Here is a 9,244-nt window from a genome sequence, read left to right as displayed (position 1 = left end):
GCCTCCACACCCCAAGTTCTTCAGCATCTATCACATCTCCTCATTGCCTGCTCCAATTGGACAGAGCACAGGAAGGCCCCCACAGCTCAGTCCAACCACCGCCCTGCCCAAGACATGGGTGGCATTAAACAAGCAAAACCAGAAATTGCTGGACAAACTCAGTAAGTCTGACAGCATCTGTGGAGAGAAAACAGCGTGAACGTTTCAAGTCAGTGGCATTAAACTTGTGCCCCAAATCAGCTAGGAGGTTGTGTAAAACTGTTATGAGACATTGTTACAGTGAGTAGTCCTTATTCCTGAGTCACAGACCTCATAAGGCCTTTGGACCCTCAGGTACACCGGGTACACAAGAGTCGTTTCACAATATAGAAGTCATGGCAGCTGCCAGGGTAATGGGCACACACCTCCAGGATGTTGTAACAATTATCACAGGTTACCAGGACATTAATCTAATGGAAGCCCTTCCTATTGCTGAATTCCACAGGGCTGTGATACTGCCTTCTCTATGCCCCGTGTATGCAGTTGATAGTATTCTGCAGCTGGGGGATGCCAGCCTTCTTCCTGAATCCCACTGCCCAGGCTCCTGCACTGACCTTGTCATCAGGAATCAAAATGAATCTTTGTGATCTCGCACAGATGGTATTACTGTCCTGATACATTTGTGGGAGCATGACTGAGAGATCCCACCAGGTTACTTCTCACTGCCTGGAAGGTGCCAATCATGTAGACATTCAATTTGTCAGTGATCTTCATATCAACTCCCGCAGCCCTCAGGTGGTATTTCAGCAGAGGGTATAATTTGGTCACAGTATCCAAGAACATTTAGAGCCTGCATTGATATTGCACCTCACACATCCCCAAGAAATGGAGTCTGAGCTGGAAACACTTGCCTCCTGCACACCCCACCCATCTTAAGGGGCCCCACGCTGTGACCTCTCCCTGAGCTGAGTGCTCCTCATCCTCTAGACTTTCCTACTGCTGCTCCTGGGCTTACTGTTGGCTGTGATCCTGCTGTATGCATCTTCACCCTCAGCCACAGTGACCATCATGGATCCAACAGCAGCGCCCATCACCCTGGCTGGTCAGGACCTACATTGGGCACTGAAGGAACAAAACAGTATCTCTGGCCTCAGAATGGTCATGGGTTATGGAATGGATACCCTGCAGATGAGGTTGAGCACACACCAGGTTGGACGGGTATCATGGAGAATGTGTTTGTATCACACTTTAGCATTCAGGCTCAGTATGTGCAGCAACCTGATGAAGGTTGAGTTACCACCCAATTTCATCATGAAGGGAGAACCTGCAGTACCTTCATCACCCTGGAATCACATCAAACTCGAAACTTCACACTGCCTGCAACTCAGTCCATTATAACATCTACAGATGAGGAAGCAAAGTTGAGTAGACACTGTTAGCATTGTGTCTCATCTAGCCACCAGGTATTCCCCCATGCCCCCACAAGAGCTTACACATCTCCTTTTACCTCTCACTACCCCGACTGCCTATTTCCAACCATTCATCCATTTTGAAGACCACCATATTAAATTTAATCTATAACTGTCCTCCCTGCCCACAAACACCTTGCTATTGGCATTCTTCTCCTCTGCACTCTGTCTACGGAGGCTAAGGTCACAGTTAATAACCCTCCTCCCACAGCTTACCATGCTCTCTGTTGCTGTTCCACAATTCCCTCCACTCTCCCCGAATTTCCCTCCTCCCTCTGTTTTTCCTTCTGGCCTTGACCCACACCACCTCTTCTAGCATTTTCCCAACTAGGCCTCTTTGATCTCTCCTGACAGATTGTCAGTGGTCACCCAGGACTGTAACACCCTAAACCTCTGACTAACTTTGATGAGCCAGCACTAGACATGACTAACAGGCCCCTGACTGCTGTCTTGGCAGCTTCCTGACTGATGTTATGTGATTCTCCAGATTACCTGTGCTGGTCCTACAGACTGCTTTATACTTCCTGGATTGTACTGGACAGACCCCTGGCTCTGAGAGTCCCAGAATGGATGAATGACCGAGTCAAAGCCCTTGGACTGTATGAGCACTGTACCCATGACGGATGGTACAGCTGTACCCCCTCCTACCTACCTCCAAACTGAGTGACAGTACCCTGCAGTCAATACTCCTTCCTAACCCCACCAATCTGGTCAGCCCCCACTAGTTTTTGACATGGCCATTTGCTTGTGTGAAGGTGCAGCCTATTTGCTGGGCAGGCAGCTAGACAATGCTATATTTGTTAAATTGGTGCCTTGGGGTGCGATACAGCAAGATGTCTGCCCCCAGCCCGTCCATTCAGATTCCTGCTGAAAAAAATTAACAACCATGTTGGCTGTATATTAAAACTAATGAGCACCTCAAAATGGCAGTAGTGATAACCTTAGTCTGTGGATGAATTATCAACATGCTAACAGACTTAAGACAATGCAAGGCATGGATATTGTGAGCATGTGGGAAGGTAGTAATTGTGCAAAGATAAAGCAAGCGAGTGAGCAGTCTTGAGAAACAGCCTGGTCCAATCCATGAGTGGGGTGCCTGCCCCTGTAGACGCTGTATCCCTGCTGCAGGCTTCTCAATGTTAGTTGCATCTGTGCCCAGCAACGTTCATGTCTATGCTTCCTAAGCAGGCTGCCATCAGAGAGGTGTGATGATGGTCAGGATGGGTTGGCAGATGTTGGATGCCACTGTCTATGGATGAAGGGTGCATGTAGCTGGTATCCATGGACCATGCCCTGGGATATTGTTACCTAGTGTCTGACAAGGAGGTCATCCAGAGCAAGAGGCAAGATGACTTCACCATGTGCCCAGTTGGGTTTCCTGGTGAATTGTCCTGACGTTCAGCTTGTTTGGTAAGTTTGGTAAGATGGGAGGCTGAATATTAATAAAATGAGTTGTCGTATTGACAAAGCATTTAAAAAACAATGATCACCATTAATTTGCTAGTCACCGCTGTCCAGTGAGAATCACACTTGTGAAAAGCATGTAAAATGGAGCTGGTTGCTCCCAACGTCGATATAAGCCGCACAACACATTGGCCGACACTACCTCTCTTCTCGCATACATGAAGTACTATGTACAGTTTTGATCTTCTTATTTAAGAAAGGATTTAGGAAGGTTCTTTTGACTAACACCTCAGATAAAAGGGTTGGTGGTGTTATCTTGTCAGGAAAGGTTGAACAGACTGGGTTTATATCCATTGGAAATTAGAAGATTAAGAGATGATCTTATTGAGACATGTCAAATTCTGAGGGGACTTGACAAGGTGGATGCAGAGATATTGTTTCCCCTTGTTGGAGAGACCTGACCTAGTGCATGTTTAAAAATAAGGACTCTTCCATTTAAGGCAGAGGTTATGTGTTTTTTCTCTCTTAAATGGTCATGACATTTTGAAACTCGCTCCCACAAAAAGCTGTGGAAGCAGAGTTATTAAATATTTTTAAGGCAGAGGTAGATAGATTTTTGACTAACAAGGGTCACAGTAGGGTTGATGGCAATGTGGAGTTGAGACCATCAGATCAGCCTTAATTTGACTGTATGTGGTGAAAATGTGTTGCTGGAAAAGCGCAGCAGGTCAGGCAGCATCCAAGGAACAGGAGAATCGACGTTTCGGAAGGGCTTATGCCCAAAACGTCGATTCTCCTGTTCCTTGGATGCTGCCTGACCTGCTGCGCTTTTCCAGCAACACATTTTCAGCTCTGATCTCCAGCATCTGCAGCCCTCACTTTCTCTCAAAGATTTGATTGTATGTGCACAAGTTTGAGAAGGTGAATGGTCTACTTCTGTTCCTAAATGTATACTTATTTATATGCATGCCCTTAGCCAATTTATTCCAGTGCAGTTACAACAGTGGAACCAACCTGCCCCAGTTTGGCCTATCCAGTAATAAGGAGGAATGCCAATGCACCAATTACTCTACAGTCTATTCTCAAAATCTGGTGGAACAGGTTGTAGACAGTATTATCACACAGCACTTATTCAACAATAATTTGCATTCTGAAGATCAGTTTTGACACCATCAGACTCCTGAGTTCATTCCAGCACTGGCTCAAACATGGACAAAAAAGCTAAATTCCAGAGGTGAAACATCTAGATAGTATTTGATTGGGTGTGGCATTAAGGAATACTTGTACTCAATGGGAAAGCTTTAACCTGGCTGGAGTCATGCCTAGTATAAACTGTTGGAGAGCATTCAGCTCAGTCGCAGGACAATGTTGCAGGAGTTCATAGATTCTAAATCCAATTTTTTCCAGCTGCTTCATCAATGGCCTATTGCTGCAGCAAAAGTGTAGTCATAACTGAGGATGTTTGTTGAAGTTTGTAACACGTCCACTTCCATTTGCAACACCTGAGATACTGAAGCAGCTTCTTCCTACATGCAGCAAGAACTCATTAACATCCAGGCTTGGGCTGATAAGTAGCAAATAACATTTGTATAACAGAAATGTCTGATTTCCAATTCTGATTTCCAACAAAAAGGTTTAAGAGTTTAAGAATCTCCCCATAAATTCAAAGGCATTACCATTTCTGAATCTCCCATTATCAACAATCTGGGTACTACTATTTACTAAAAACTGAATGGGACCAAACACTGTGGCTACAAGAGCAGGACAGAGATTGAATCAGTTGGTACATTTGACACACTCTCTGACCTTAAAAAGCCTGTTCAAGTCAGGAGTGTGATGAAATACTCTGCACTTGTCAAGATAAATGCAAGAACACTCAAAACGTCACACCATCCAGGAGAGAATAATCTATTTATTTTACACCTCATTCACCACATTAAACATTCACTTCCTTCATCACTTGTTCACAGAGACAGCAGTGTCTGCCATTCACATCACGGAAATGCACCAAAACAGCACCTTCCAAACAATTCCCTGCTTCACAGGACAAGGGCAACAAATGCAGAGAAATATCACCAACTCCAATTTCCCCTCCAAGTCATATTCCATGCTGACCTTAAAATGTACCTCCATTCCTTCATCATTATTGATTCACATTCCTTAAAATGCTTTGCTAACAGCATTATGCGTGCACCTGTCGTCAGGGGTCAGCTCAGATGACTGGACCACTGGTCCACAATGCAGACTCGCACTACAGTATGGGCTCAATTTCTACACTAGCTGAGGTTACCATGAAGGACTTTTCTTGTCATTATCAGCCCTTGCCTGAGGCATGGTGACTGTCAGGTTAAACCATCACCAGATGTCTCCCTCTGATAAGAGGACTACATGTACTTAAACAACATATAGTAGGTTAGGTAGACATAGTTCTACCATACTATAGTTACATATTGTTGTTTGGGTAGACATAGTCCTACCATACTATAGTTCTCTCATTAGAGGGAGACAACTGATGGTGGTTTAATCTGACAGTAACTGTGCCTCAGGCATGGGAGGGACTATTAAGAACATATAACATTTTAGGTATACATAGTCCTGCCATAACATATTTGTTTAGCAGTAAACAGGCCACTACAATATCTTTTTGGCTAATCAAGACTGGTCAGCAAGTGCTGGCTTTGCCAGTAACACCCACAACCTGTGAATAAAAAGGATCCCTGGTAAGTCAGTAGATATGATGATTATCTGGGATTTTCTTTTCAAATTCAATGGATGAGTAGGACAACTCCTGCTTAAGTTCATCCAGTGACCAAGTTTTGGAATATGACTTGCACATACAACCTTCTGCCTCAGAGACAAAGTACTACCAGTCTAGCTGACAGAATTGTATCTTGCTGCCAATGAAGCTGAAGCTTGTAACGTTGTAATTGAACATTCTCACGGGAGTGACAACTTCACACATCATTGCTAATAGGATTCATTAAGAGGAAAAAATATGTCTACAAAATCTAATCATTTTTAATTAAATAAGTCATACTGGACAAGTATGCCTGTGAATTATAAGAATATGTAGAGTGCTTATCCAGCTGTCACAAGCAGGCTGGCCACAGATACATCTTACATTGTTCTTTGCAGTGTCTCAGTTCCTGCAGCCACCTCTCTGTTACAACTCTTCAACTCAGTTTCCTGTAATTTTACCATTTCAGCTTTGACATCCCATTATATGTTTCCTAGGTTGGCCTCACTCTTCTGCTCATTACATATTCATTGTACTTTCTTCATTATGAATTCATTTCTTAAAATGTATTTATCAATTTGCTCATGACTCGGGGACAATCCAGCGATTAACAGGAGTCAATAAGAAACAGGGAAAACCCTCCACTAGTTGGAATCATACTTTGAACAAAGGAAGATGGTCGTGATAGTTGGACGCCAGTTATCTCAGCATCAGGATGTCTCTGTAGGAATTCCTCAGGATAGTGTCCTTGGCTCAACCATCTTTAGTTGCTTCATTAGTGACCCTACTTCTATCGTGCTGAACTGCAGCAAGACCTGGATAATATCCAGTTTTGGACTGACAAGTGGCAAGTAACATTCACACCACAAAAATGCCAGGCAGAGTCCATCTCCAATAAGAGACAATCTAACAATCACTCCTTGACATTACCCTCGACATTCAATTATATTACCATCACTGAATATCTCACTGTCAACATTCTGGGATTATCGTTGACCAAAAGGACTGCAGCTAAAGGAGCAGATCAAAAAGTAACTTTCCTCCTCAGTCCTAAAGCCTACCAACCATCTACAGGGCACAAGTCAGGATAAAATATTCCCACTTGCCTGGATGGGTACAATTCCAACAATTCAAGAAGCTTGACACCATCCAGGAGCAAGCAGCCCACTTGATTGGCATCAAATACACAAATATTAAATCCCTCCACCACCAGTAGGTGCAGTGTGTACTATCTACACTGCAGAAATTCATCAAGAATTTCTTAGACAGCACCTTCCAAACTGCAATATAACTACCATCCAGAAGAACAAGGTCAGCAAATAAATGGGAGCATCACCAACTGCAAGTTCCCCTCCAAATTCACCATTCTGAAATGGAAATGTACCACTATCCCTTCAATGTTGCTGGATCAAAATCCTGGAACACCCTTCCTAATGACATTGTGGGTCTAATGATAGCAAATAGACTGCAGCGGTTCAAGAAGGCAGCTCACCATCAAATTCTCAAAGCAACTACCAAAGGCTCAGCCACAAATGCTCACATCCCATGAGTGAATAAAGAAAGAATAATTGAGGTTCTGGCTTTCAATTCAGACCCTTAATGCACATTTACCACATATAGAAGTTCTTTCCTAATGCTATGCATTTCCTAGGTACCCATGTGAACAACAACATGGTCTGGGTTGGAGAGAAACTTGGAGTGGAAGAGTAAGGATCCAGTAGTTGTTGTCCACATGGATAAATAAAAAGGGAGACCCTAAAGTGTAATAATGTCCCTGAGTGCTTCTGACTGTATGTCTTGGGAGTCCTTTTCATATCCATTTCAATTGGTGCTGCTTCTGCCTGTCTCAGGGTCAACCACTTGCCTGTCTTTGGGTTTATGCCTTGCCCACTCATTTAGGTATGCTGACTACCCTAATGAGAGTCCTGTCTCACTCCTCTAGGTGCTGCTGACTGCCTCCTCTGATTCTCCCTTTCACATAACCCTCTAGATGCTGCAATCCATACTACATACTATTCGTTAGAATTCTGCCCCTCATCTGGAGAGGATGTCCCATCTCCAACAGCTGTTAAGTGCTTTAATGACCAACAACTGGTTAGCCAAGTTCCACCACTATGAGTGGTGCCATAACTGGGATTTCATCCAGTCTGCACCAGCAAATATAGATGATGCCAGATGAAAGGATAAGTTGTTGTTTGGTGGTGGGGGGGGGCGGCAAGTAAGTACTAGAAGCATCACCCATGGTGCCCAGAAATACGGTTCCTTCCTATTGGGGAGAGGGAGGAATACAATACGAACACAGTGAGAATGCTCTTCATTACTTTGGTACAGGTTATGCAAGAACACTAGTTAGATAACAGTCTTCAAAGGAATGTGGTGCACATTTTGCATTGTTTGGTGCTCCTGAAACATATTTATTTAAATTTGAAACTAACCATCTCGAGATGTGAACAGTGGATTCCATTTTCCTTTAGGGACATTTGGAAGCTGTATGTCATTGAAAATGTAATAATCTGGCAGACCAAAATGAAGGTTTTATTTTATTTTTTAGGCTTGAGTCATGTAGAAGGTGAGCTATGTCTGCTTAAACTTATGTTATTTTTCTGGGAGAACGTTAAAACAATGTTTGAGAAACAGTTGTAACAGAAATCTCCAAAATAATTTGCACAAAGTGTTCATCGGGTCTATTTGTTAAAAGCAGAAACAGCAAGGCTAATCCAGTAATTTGATTCAACAAAAGCTAATTTTCCCTGTTTTTCTGTCTTTACTACTAGGCCTCACAGCACCTTTCAGCAGTGTCAACCTCTCCCATCCAATCACAACACTGAAAGCACACAACAGCTCCATCATCAGCTCTGACAGTGAATAATGCTGTAAAAGCAATCCCCCTCTTGCAGACATTCTCTCTCTGTCATTTATTTTCAAAGAAAAATAAAGAACTACACACTTCAATGCAAACTGATATCTTAAGTACAATACTACCAACCCGAATGGTGAAGTTGTTACAGGGTTTTTGCAGTACAGTACAATACTTGATACTGCTTCCTGTGACCGTGTCTTAAAGTAATGGCAGGGCAAGAATGATTTAGTACTTTTGCTTTTTATGCCTGAAAATTGTCTGTAAATTGCCTGGATTTTAATGATAGTTATTGAAAGCTGAAGGACCTTTGTAGCGTTCTTTCCCCCAGCCATCTCCTTGTCAATCTACTCATCAAAAAATCAATAAGTGGAAAGCTGTGATTTTATAACTCACCACCACCTTTTTCTGGGTTAGAAGCACTATTTTTCCTTTTGTCTTCAGCCTTTCTAATAATAGCTGAGCTTCCTTTCAGATCACAAAGAGAAGAAAAAACTAATAAAAATGTACCTAAGAAATATTCCATCTCCAATTCCATGTGCACTGTTTGATTGAAAAATGATAACTCAAAAATTGTGGTGCACAATTCATGGACCTTTGTAAATCTTCCTCATATTAACATATATTATATTTCATTTAACATATAAGGTCTCATGGATTCTTTAAGCAATGCACAATGCTCATATACAGTAGTTACTGGCATAAGTCTGAAGAGAACTACACAGGGACACTTCTGCTGTGAGTAATTTTGGGGGGAACAGCTGAGAATTTGTAAACACTTCTGATGTGAATATTTGT

This window comes from Chiloscyllium plagiosum, unplaced genomic scaffold (assembly GCF_037043375.1).
Source record: "Chiloscyllium plagiosum isolate Xiang-an unplaced genomic scaffold, Cpla_swu_hap1 HiC_scaffold_2, whole genome shotgun sequence".
In the NCBI taxonomy this organism is placed as follows: Eukaryota; Metazoa; Chordata; class Chondrichthyes; order Orectolobiformes; family Hemiscylliidae; genus Chiloscyllium; species Chiloscyllium plagiosum.
The sequence above is the reverse complement of the archived record's forward strand: the minus strand, read 5'-3'. Positions refer to the sequence as shown.